General features: G+C 38.7%; 2 long non-coding RNA genes across 3 annotated transcripts; one reads left to right on the forward strand and one right to left on the reverse strand.

Annotated features, from left to right (window-relative positions):
* Positions 1-563: 563 nt before the first annotated feature.
* On the reverse strand, positions 564-11,156 carry LOC135108546 (uncharacterized). Of its 2 annotated transcripts, XR_010272334.1 has the most exons (3): positions 11,076-11,156; positions 10,396-10,616; positions 564-2,123 (listed from the first exon to the last, which is right to left on the reverse strand). It is a non-coding gene; the product is annotated as an uncharacterized LOC135108546 (long non-coding RNA). The 2 variants fall into 2 exon arrangements; XR_010272333.1 differs by lacking the exon at positions 11,076-11,156 and having other exon boundaries at positions 10,396-10,777.
* On the forward strand, positions 4,882-9,725 carry LOC135108547 (uncharacterized). Its single transcript, XR_010272335.1, has 2 exons — positions 4,882-5,923; positions 9,290-9,725. It is a non-coding gene; the product is annotated as an uncharacterized LOC135108547 (long non-coding RNA).
* Positions 11,157-11,645: the final 489 nt, after the last annotated feature.

Below are 11,645 nucleotides of genomic sequence, written 5' to 3' on the forward strand. Positions count from 1 at the left end.
TAATAATAACAATAATAATAACAACAATAGTAATAATAACAATAATAATAATAATGAGCCAGGCATGAGATAAGACATACAAGTCAAGACCAGATATAATAAGGACAGTTATATAGGTCAGCCCTCACCACCACTCTCACAGTCTCCCCGCCCCCCCCCCCCCCACACACACACACACACACACACACACACACCCACCTCTCTCTCTCACACCTCACCATCTTCAGCACTCCCTCACCCCCTCACCACCACCACCACCACCATCAGCACAGCAGTTCACTATTCCCACCATACACCTCACCTCCCTCTCACACATTCCCCCATCACCTCACCACCCTCTCACCATCCTCATTATCCTTCTACACTTCACCACCACCACCACCACCATCACCACCACTAACACAACTGCCACTGACAAGGTTTTCCAGCTCCAGACTTTAAATGTTGCTTGTCTTGAATACTCAGGTAGAATATTCTGAGAGGCAAATAAACAATAACACACAAAACATCCTAGGCAAGAGGAGAATAATAATCCTCTCTCTCTCTCTCTCTCTCTCTCTCTCTCTCTCTCTCTCTCTCTCTCTCTCTCTCTCTCTCTCTCTCTCTCTCTCTCTCTCTCTCTCCTGGTTCTTCTATCCTACACAGTCTTTATAGGAAGAGCATTAAGAATTTTTTTTTTTCTCCTTGGCTGCTCTCCTTCATATATTATAAATAGACAAATAAATAAAAATACACAAATCTGTAAGTTCTCACCACAAATAATAGGCCCCGTCACCACACAAAGCAAAGATATCTCAGTCATAAATCATCACAAGTCTTCACTGTACAGCCACTTGAAGTAAAATGAGAAAAATACAATAAAATAAAAAGAAAATCTGAACTGAGGTATTTTGGTAATGTTAAAAGAGAGGAGGAGGAATGTATTAAACAAGCATGACTGAGAACATCTGCAGAAGGAAGGAACTTTGAGGGAGGAGATGGAAATAATAGAAAAGTAAAATTAAATAAATCTGAATTAAGGTATTTTGATCATATAAAAAAAAAAAGAGGAGGAAAGTATTAAAACAGCCTGGCAAAGGAATACCTGTAAAAGAAAGGAACTGAGGAGATGATGAAAATAAAGAAAAAGACTATGAAATGAAAAGAAAATCTGAATTGGGTTACATATTTTGATCATGTTGTAAAAAGAAAGGATGAGGTAGGTATCAAGAGAGTCAGACAGAGAACACCATTGGAAGAAAGAAGCTTGAAGGGAAGACAGAGAGTAAGGAGGAGGAATGGCCTTGCAAGGAATGGAAACAAGAGATGTACTAATGGATAAAAGCTACTGGAGACGACTTCTTCATTGTCCCAACTCCTGATATTTGAGTAACAGGTATAGAGGAAGACCTCACACAGCAAGTCATCATCACACAAGCAAAGGCAAGTCACCACACCAACATACACAGTATAGATTATCACCACACAAGAGGCTACAGTCACTACACATTCACACAACCACACATAGCAGAAGTCATCACCTCACAGCCACACACAGCACAGATCATCAACACACAACTCATAACAACTCTTCTGGGATTGGCACCTTCAGCATGCCTTTTCTTTCACTATTTTTCACTGCCCAGAATCTATCTTCCATAAAAATAAAAGAAAGAAAGAAAAAAAAAATATGTAGATATATAGATATAGATACTCTGATGAATAAGTAAATGAATCACATACCTTCTCTGAGATGGGCACCTTGTCCCTACTGGCCTGCCTGGTGTGGGGCACCCGCACCACCCTCCGAGGCGTCCCTCCGTCCCCCTCCATCACTGTGCCGCAAGCTCCACCTCCTCCACACCTACCACCGCCACACCACCACACTTTGCACCATCCACATCACTCAATCCACACTTCAGTATTGCATCAAGGATCCACTTTCTTAATGTTCTTAGCAATGCAGTGGAGGCAGTCTACTTTATCACTGGCATGTGGAGATGGCACACCATGGCACTGGCTCCTGGCACTGGTGGAATCAAAGGTTCCACAGGTGTGCACAGGTGTGAAGGCCAGATAATTACTCCCTGTGATGCAGCAGCAGTGGTGGGGGTGAGTCAAACTGCTGCTGCTGCCTCATCACACTGAAAATATATGAAAAATACTATATTAGTTTTTAAGGAAAAGTACCTTACTGTAGTAATAACATCCATCCCCCTCTCTCTCACTTCCTCTCTACGGAAATGGTTATCTCATGAGGGAATCAAGTAGTTTCAGCGCATTACAATTTTTGGTTTTGTTGTGGTAATTATTCCCCTCATCATGTCTATGTTCTTCTGGAAGTGAATCACACTGAAAGCACATCAAAACACTTTGTCACTATTTTTTTTTTAAAGAATCTCAACATAATATCTATTCTTAACTCTAATACAGAAATGTTTTATCTTATGAAGTCAAATAATTTCAGCATATTTTTATTTTGGTTCAATCATTGCAGTAATCATTTTCCTCTGTGTCTTTGTTCTGGAGGTAAATCACACAGAAAACACAAAAAACAATATTTTTTTTTTAGGAAAAGTATATCTCTTATCTAAGTAAAAAAAATAACACCCAGCCTTCTCTCTCTACTATGGAAATGTTTATCCTATGAGGTCACACAATTTGAGCATATTTCAATTTTTGGTTTAAACATTGTGGTAATTATTTATCTCTTACTTCTTTCACCCTGTCTTTATTCTGGAAGTGAAAAGCCATCCTTCACATCCAGTACATACCTCTCAATATCTTGTTTCTATGCCTACCTATTTATTGACAGCCAAGTCAAGTACATGTTCTCTCATATTTCCCTATTTCCATCATATGATATTTACTTGCATTAACCCCACATTCCATCTTTTACTTGGTCACTGCCCTCTACTCTGATGTGTGGTTGCTGAGATATGTATAGCAATTTCAAATCAGATCCAATTTTTTAGGCATCCTGTATGTATATCTTTGATTTTGTACCACCCTGTATTTCCTTCCACAGCAATGATTATGGCACATGCTCTTTTTGACAGGGTGGAATCATAGGCATATCGTCTTATCAACTCTTCTCCTGTAATTTACTGTTTTCCACCTATCTCTCTCCATTACAATGTTACATCTATTACTATCTTCTACCACTAAATTCATGATAACTGCTCTTCTGATCTTGCTAATTGCATCCCTCTCCTCCTGTCCTGTGGCCTCACTGCACAAGACTTGCTACTTTCTCTCACTCCTATTCTGTCCACTTCTCTAATGCAAGAGTTAACCAGTATTCTCAATCATTCATCCCTTTTACTGATAAACTCTGGAACTCTCTGCCTGCTTCTGTATTTTCTCCTTCCCCATGACTTGAACTCCAAGAGGAAAGTTTCAAGACACTTATCCTCCAATTTTGGATGATTCTTTTTTACCTCTCTTTAGGGACTGGTACTCTCAGTGGGTCTTTTTTTTTTTTTTTCCACTTTATGTTGCCCTTGGCCAGTCCCCCTCTTACAAAAGAATTAAAAAAAATTTAAAAATCTCCATCCATGCTTCCCCATGCACATGAAACATACCTCAACCCTACTTTTTCTCTCTCTTTTCCTTGCATGCCATCATGTCATCACCCTTGTGAAGGGACCACCCAGCTCATTTTTGGCAGATTTCTGGATTTCTGCTTGGATAATTTTTTTTCACCACACAGTACACTTGCTGGTGGAGCAGTAGTAGTAGTAGTAGTAATAGTAGTGGTAATAGTAGTAGTAGTAGTAGTAGTAGTGGTAGTAGTAGTAGTAGTAGTAGTAGTAGTAGTAGTAGTAGTAGTAGTAGTAGTAGTAGTAGTAGTAGTAGTAGTAGTAGTAGTAGTAGTAGTAGTAGCATAGCAACAGTAATAGCATAGCAATAGTAATAGTAAAACAAAAATAAGAGCAGTAGTAAAAGTATTACAACTCCAATCACTATTACCTTCAGACCCACAGGACACAAATACAAAAGGCAGTACCAGGAGTCTAATGCTGTATACTGTATGCTGTATGTTGTATGCTAGCAACACCCAGGCAGTGAGGGAGGCCCATGTCTGCATACTAAAGTGGATGGAGATGAGGATGATAAGATGGATGTGTGGTGCATCACTGAACAAAACATGGGGGAGGGGAACACTTGCATACAGTGAACTGAGAGGGAGGGATGGGGGCAGTATAGTTTGGCAATGAGAGGAGGTACACAGACTGAGACAAGACCCGAGGGAGGAAGAGGCTCGCACATGGTCAACTGAGAGGGAGCATGACAAATGAGGGCAGTAGTCTGGTGATAAGAGGAGGTACATAGAGACTGAGCTAAGACCTGGGAGAGGGGAACACTTGCAAACAGTGAACTGAGAGAAGGAGAGGCCAGTGGTCTGGTAGTGAGGAGATACATAGACTGAGGTAGTCTGGGAAAATAAGAGAAGCTGCAAGAAGCCATCATTCCTCACATGGCAATCCTTGCTTGAAAGGATAATGAAGAGTGATTAGATGAAAGGAGTTACAGGTATAAATATCATCTCTTTTTCACCAGATTTGGAGGTGAACTAAAGAAAACTTGAAATAATGCCACACACACACACACACACACACACACACACACACTGATATGAAAAGAGCGCATGCATACCTCATGCTATATGATACCAGAACTAAGCTATGTACAGGTGATTCTTTGTTAACACAAGTTCTTTACATGAATTCAGTTAAACACAACTTAAAATATATTAAACTAAAAATTAATTTATACAATATTTTTACTCTAGCACAATCCAGCCCAGCCACTAACAGGGACAATCCTTTTATGCATTGTAGTATGTACACATCTAAATAAAAAAAAATAAATAAATAAAAAAAATCTGCATTTCCGGTATTTTAGCTTTTATATTTAAGGTTAGAATTAATAAATAAGGATAAACTGTTCAAATAAGTATTAATCACTTACCATTTAAGTAGATTTAAGACAAAGTAGTGCAATTTAATAGGTCAAACCCCTTAATCTCCCTTTTCCTACTATTTTTTTTTTATGCAATTTTTGTTTACACAGTATCTGCAAGCCCCTATACATCGTGTAAAACAAGAAATACCTGTACTCAAGAAGACAGTGAAGGCCAACCAAAACTTGCAAGGTTCTTGATGATCCCACTGGCCTAAATAGCAACATGTGTCACACCTGCACATTTCCAGGGCCATTCCCTCAAGGGTTTCATCTCCAATGATAATAATTCCTTGTGCCAAATTTATTCTGTTTTCTTAATTTATCTCCCTTCATGATAATCCAAAAAGAAATTCAACAAATACACACACATACATACACAAACCACTTACCCATACATATTTATAGTGAACAATTCTTGTCATGTACACTAACATATGTATATCTAATTAAAATTTTCCAGTTTTTCACACTTTCAGTAGAAATTACCAAAACATAAAAAAGGAAGCTAATTATAATATAAGCACACCGACAGTGGTTTTGCTGCATATTCCCCAAATACACAAATATTGATATTATTATTATTGCACTGGTGAGTGGGAATGTGTTCTTCCACCAACTCTGTTGAAATGCTTAGAGAAATAAAATTCTGCTTTATCCTGTGCATTACCACCACCACAATCCCCAATTATTACTATCATCACACACACACAGACACACCACACCTCAATGCCCTGCAGATTGAAACAAGACAACCATTTCCCTTCTTTATCTTTGTATTGCCCGCCTGATAAAATTTTACAACCCTTGCCACTCCATCTCAGTGACGTCTGCCTATCTTATCACACCACCAGGTACCTGTGTCACTCACTACAGCCAGCCACTCCCCACGCAACAGTGATGGGCCTGATTGTAGGACAGACAAGCTGGCCACCAACAAAACACCATAGCGCTCCACAACACTCCACTTGACAGACTGGTAAGTACTACTATCTCCCAGTCTAGCTATCCATCTTCTCACACTTCACTCTCCCAGCCTTAGTCTACCTATTCACCTTCTCACACTACACTCTCCCAGCCTTAGTCTAGCTGTCCTCTCATGCTACACTCTCCCAACCTTAGTCCAGCTACCCAATCCCTCTTAAAATAATTATTCCTTCATACAGACTCTTTCTTTATTTTCATGCTTATTGTTCTTTCTTTCACAGTCACATAAGTGCAACTTATGTCCTGTATACTGTAACTATATAAATACAACTAGATAGGTAAGTATGCGCACACACACACACACACACACACACACACACACACACACACACACACACACACATTTTACAGTAATCTCTCCTCATGCCAGAAAACATGCACATCATTTATAAACACAAACATACATAAAGAAATTGAGTTTTTCTACACACATACAAACACCCTTTACAGTAACCTCCTCTCTTTATGCCAGAAAACATGCACATCATTCCCGAACACAAACATACAGAAAGAGACAATGGAGTCTTTGACACACAATTAGCAAACTCTGCTTCTTTGTATTTCTTTGTCCCTGTGAGCATGAAGTGTTGATTTCTACAGACTGTTTAATGCTCTTAGTGGGTCACAGAAGCAAGGACTCTCCAGTAAAGGGTAGACACCCCTAATGCTGTGATCTCAGGGATTGTGGAAACTGCAGGCTGTGTGTGTGTGTGTGTGTGTGTGTGTTACCAAGTCTTCATCTCCTCAGTACATACACCCTCACACTCCTCTCATCTCTAATCCCTCCCTGCACCTCCTCCCTCAGGCCTTCCCACCAGTGCTCTTCTCCTAATCCTGCAATCTGATCGTCTATATTTGTTAGGAAATGTTACCAAGGCATAACTCACTTCAGTTTGGCTTTACCCTTTTTCACTGTCACTGTTAATTAATTCAATATCCTCATTTTCTCCTTGCAGGCTAGACAGTTTGTGAGTCTGTCCTTTTTTCTTTTCCTGGTCATGGACAATCTTTTCTCTGATATTTATCCTCCTCACGTCCTCCTCTGCACACCATCTCCAGGTCTTCTTGGTTTTTCTGTTGGTTTCCTTTTAACCTTTTCTTCTTTTCATGTATCAAGGCCATCAGACAATGAAGAGAAAAGATAAATAAAAAAAAACACTTAAAAGGCATTCCCAAACTACCTCCACCTCCAATACTTTTCAGCATAAAGAATTTTCTTCTGTTTAAGCATCTGGGAGGCTAACCAAAGAATAATAATTAAAAAGTCCCACATAAATCCCATCTCCTCAAAAAAGCCAAAAAGAAATAAAAGGAAGAATTTTAGTCAGGCTAGCCAATTCAGTTCCAGAAGTGTCTTGAACAATACTCCTCACTTGAAATGGCCCAAGTCACATGGAGCTGAAAACACAATCGCACAGTTTTAGCCTCACTCAACGCAAATCTTTTCACTATTTGGTCATTTGCTATGGCAAACTAGTGTTGTTTGATGTATAACATCACTAGGCTGGTTTTCTAACTGATTCTCCTTTCAATCTACCTTTAAGCTTTTATGATTTGATGAAGTTCAGTCCGTCTCCCTCCAAACAATCTATATATCCTTACAGATGACCCACACAGCCTCTTACTTATTCATTCTCCTTTCTTCATGTACACATAACTCTATTATCAAAATATGCTCTTTTCTTACCCTTGGATTTGTGTGGCTTCTTCTCTGATTTAATAAAATGGCATAGTACAATTTTGAACATAATTTTCAAAGACACCACATACTACAAAGAAGTGATTACTATACTGTTCATTGTTTTCATTCATCTATCATCATACTCCAATATCTATTCCCTGGAACTCCCTTAATAAAAGTGGCCACAACAGACGTCACCACCTCTTGTTGTCTGCACACCTTATCCTTGTGCTCTCCAGTCCTCTCTCTCTCTCTCTCTCTCTCTCTCTCTCTCTCTCTCTCTCTCTCTCTCTCTCTCTCTCTCTCTCTCCATGCTTATGTAGTTGCAACCTCTCCTTACTCAATCAAAGCCAAATCACCTTGTGTGGCCAGGACACAAGTCACCACCTCTTGCTGTTTGTACACTTTATCCTTGCAGTCTCCACTCCTTTACTCTCTCTCTCTCTCTCTCTCTCTCTGTGTGTGTGTGCTTACAACCTCTCCTCCTCACTTACTAAATCAAAGTCAAATCAGTTTGCACCCTACAAAGCCATCTTTTCACTCCCTAATCAATACATGAGTCATATAATACTCACAGGACTGTGGTAAAGCAAGGCAACCAACAAGAACTCTGGTCCACCACACTCCACCAGCTCACTTCTAATATTTCTACTCTAAATCCTCAATATACAGAGTTAACCAGATAATTCTTCCTTGACCTCCTTCCTAATCAGAGCCTGCAATTGCTCCTGGGAATTATCAGTGACTTCGTTTATCAGATTTAAGAGGACCTTCATTTTTAAGTGGCCACACCATCGGAATGTTTTGGAGCCATTTACCAGTTTTGCGAAATGGCTGAGGTCTTCCAATCTTCCCTAAACAGTACCAAATGCCACTCCACACCTCTCCTCCCTATTTCCCTTTTTTTGGGGAAACTGTAATAAAGTGGACTTTTATGCAGTCTTTACTGCCAATAGCCTTTACACATAAGTAAAATCAGATTCTATGGTTAATTCATGCATACAGATCAAGTACACTGGTCACATCATAACACATTATTTTAATGTCATAGTATTTTAGTTACTGAATACAATACACTAATATCATTGAGATATCACTTAATCATGAGCTATTAATTTCTTATATCTAAATTATTAGCCATCATATTCCAAGCAGTTTGTTGTAAAAGAAGCATTCCTATTATCTTGCTCTTTCTAAATCTTCTGAAGCATCATATCACTTTAAGTACTTAGGTATATTCAAAATAGATCATGAAGTGAAAGATTCAATGTGCTACAATCAATCACATTAACAGTGTCACTGTCTTGCTTCTGTGCGCTACAACCAATCACATCGAAAGCATCATTATTTTATATCTCATAAGACTTGTAATGACCCACATATGGAAGTGCCACAGTCATGCTCAAGGAGTGAGTGCATCTATTGTTTGATCAGTAATGTGGTGGGCTTTCGTACTTGAAGTCCCAGATTTGCTTCTCAACACAGCACCCTTCTCCCGCAGTTCAGATCAATTGCTCAGTATTTCAGTTTATTAAGTATGATGTGGTTATGTTCCAGTTTGAGGTGTTACAAGTGAGAACACCCTAGTTTGAGTTAGTACTGGCTCCAGTACTCTATAGCATCCACAAAAGTAGGGCAAGGACTCAATAAGGTATTGCTTTGCTTGTTGTCCCACAGGCTTAGAGCAAGTGGCCAGTGGAGGAGGCATCCTCAAGATATACATTTCAATATTATCCATGGACAGGGAAAGGGAAAAAGGAGAGAGAGACATGCATCTTAAAAGGCAACATTTATTCTCCAAGCAATGGAGTCATATGTTTACAGACAACCTCATGACTATTTTGGACTGGCAGAGAAGGATAATATTGAAATACCATTAGTATTTTCATCTGAGGGCAAGGTTAAGTTTTGATTCACTCAGTCCACTAATTTCATTGTTGATTCTTATAGTGTGCACATCACTTTCAAAAACTGCCATATTCAGGTCAAAAATAAACAGTGTCTAGAAATTAGTGGGTTAAGGTTATTTCCATTTATTTATTCAATTAATTCATTTCTTTGTTGATTTCTTCATTGCATAGATCATAACAAAAAAATAAATAAAAGCATCATATTTTGCCTATAAATAAACACTCAGTTTTTGGAAATGAGTAAACAAAGGTTATTTTCATAATCCCCAAAGGTTTGGTTAATTTTTTTTTTTTTTTATTCATTCAGTAAATTCATTTCACTGTTGATTTCAAAAAGTGTCATATTTTGTCCAGAAATAAAGTCACTCTGGGAATAAGAAGACCAAGGCTATTTCCATAATCCTCAAAACGTTAGTGTTACTTCAATATTATCCGTGGACAAAAAAAAAAAAAAAAATGAGACAGGGGTGTGCATCTCACAAGGCAACATTCACCCTCCATACAAAGGCATTAAGTATTTCAAGCCACTTCCTGACTATTTTCAGCATAAAATGGATGGGTTAGGTTACGTTAGGTTTAGACTAATTCATGTCATGGCTCATTCTTTCATTGCGCTGATCATGACTTCTGAGAGCGTTATATATTTTGCCCCAAAAAATAAACAGCCAGTGTCTGGAAAATAGTAGACTAAGGCAATTTCCTTGACGCAGAGAACTTCCTGGAGTCCTTTGTGAGTCAGCGTGCCTGCCGCTCCCCGTGACTGTTACTGGGAGGTCAGGTCACGCAGTCCGTCTGAGTGTCTACCTGTCCCTTACCACCATTCAAAGCACTGCTATTTTAACGATGCTTTAACTCTCCCCATGCCACTCTTACCTTATTTCACTAGATCAGGCAGCACATAGGGCGGGGCGGACACTGCACCTCGCTCCCCAGCTCCCTCACGTCCTGGGAACAACATGTACTGGGGAAAAACACAGCTAGCCAAGGCAAGGTGGTCCGCTCCAAGCTGCTCTTGTTGTTGTTGTTGTTTCTGTTTGGCCGCGGGAGTTTGGTCTTTGCAACGGCGCTCCTTCTCTTCACCATGATACGAACAACTGTGAAGAAAAAAATCGATAACTATGAGGGAAAGATGATATGCTATGTAGATATTCCTATATTTGATTCTCAGTATTACATAAATAAATAATGTAGCGCGCGGCGCTCCTTCCCTTCTACTGCTGTTCTCAGCTAATATCTGCAGTCCAGTAGCTGTGAGGGAAAAATTAAATGATATATATGTGTTCCTAGGTTTGATTTACATGACCGATCAATTAAAGTTATATATATGCATAAGTTTCAATGATACAGTTTGTGTGTGACGTGAATAACTTAATATGCTACCTAAAATGTTCCTAGATTTGGTTATCAGTGTACGTTACGTGAATGAATAAGTGTCATTCTTTCTCTTGTTATGTGATTTCAATAACTGTTGTTCTCCTCAGCCTATGTCTGTGATCTCAATAACAGTGAGGGGAAGATGGAATTGTATCTAAAATGCTCCTACATTAGCCTACATGAATATATGATGTGACGTACGATGCTCCTTCACTTCCCTGTAATCCCAATGACACTGAAGGAAAGATGAAATGCTGTCTAAAATGTTCCTAGACTTGGGTATCAGAGTTAAATGAATAAAGAAATGTAATGGAGCTCCTATTCTCTTCTCTTGTTCTCAGCTTATATGCCGTACGTGTGTGATCTCAGCTATTATGAAAAAAAAAGATGAAATGTTATGTAGATCCTCCTAGATATTATTATCAGTAAAAACTGTACATGCATTTGTTCAAGTTAGGGGTGTATGTCCTGAATAACTCTGAGAGAAAGAATAAATGTTCCAAGATTTGGTTATCAGTGTTACATAAATAAATGGGAAAATTTTGCATTGTACTAGTATAAAATTATATGACTCTGATGTAAATACAAATAAACGAAAATGTGGATTAAAATTAAACAGTGAATCAAACTCCACACTTATTCGCATTCATCTCACTATTGGTCGATCCGCTCATGTTCAACATATTATTATTTTTTTATTTATTTATTATTATTTGTTTTATTTATTTATGTATTTTTATTTATTTATT

This window comes from Scylla paramamosain, chromosome 17, assembly GCF_035594125.1.
Source record: "Scylla paramamosain isolate STU-SP2022 chromosome 17, ASM3559412v1, whole genome shotgun sequence".
Classification (NCBI taxonomy): Eukaryota; Metazoa; Arthropoda; class Malacostraca; order Decapoda; family Portunidae; genus Scylla; species Scylla paramamosain.